Consider the following 213-nt stretch of genomic DNA (forward strand, 5'->3'; position numbering starts at 1 on the left):
GACAGCATATCCTGTACAAAGGACTTGTATAGTATTTGTGACTTGGGAAATAACTGTAGTACACAAATTTTGGCCAATTGTTTGTGGAAGTCTTACTTACATGTACAGCAGATGGCAGGAAAAGATCAATTCTCATCATGTCACTGTAGCAGTTCTTTTTTAAGGCAGTGTTCTGGTAGGAGGGGAAGTGCTGAAACATTCCCAGGCTGTGGT

This window comes from Geospiza fortis, unplaced genomic scaffold (genome assembly GCF_000277835.1).
Source record: "Geospiza fortis unplaced genomic scaffold, GeoFor_1.0 scaffold381, whole genome shotgun sequence".
NCBI lineage: Eukaryota > Metazoa > Chordata > Aves > Passeriformes > Thraupidae > Geospiza > Geospiza fortis.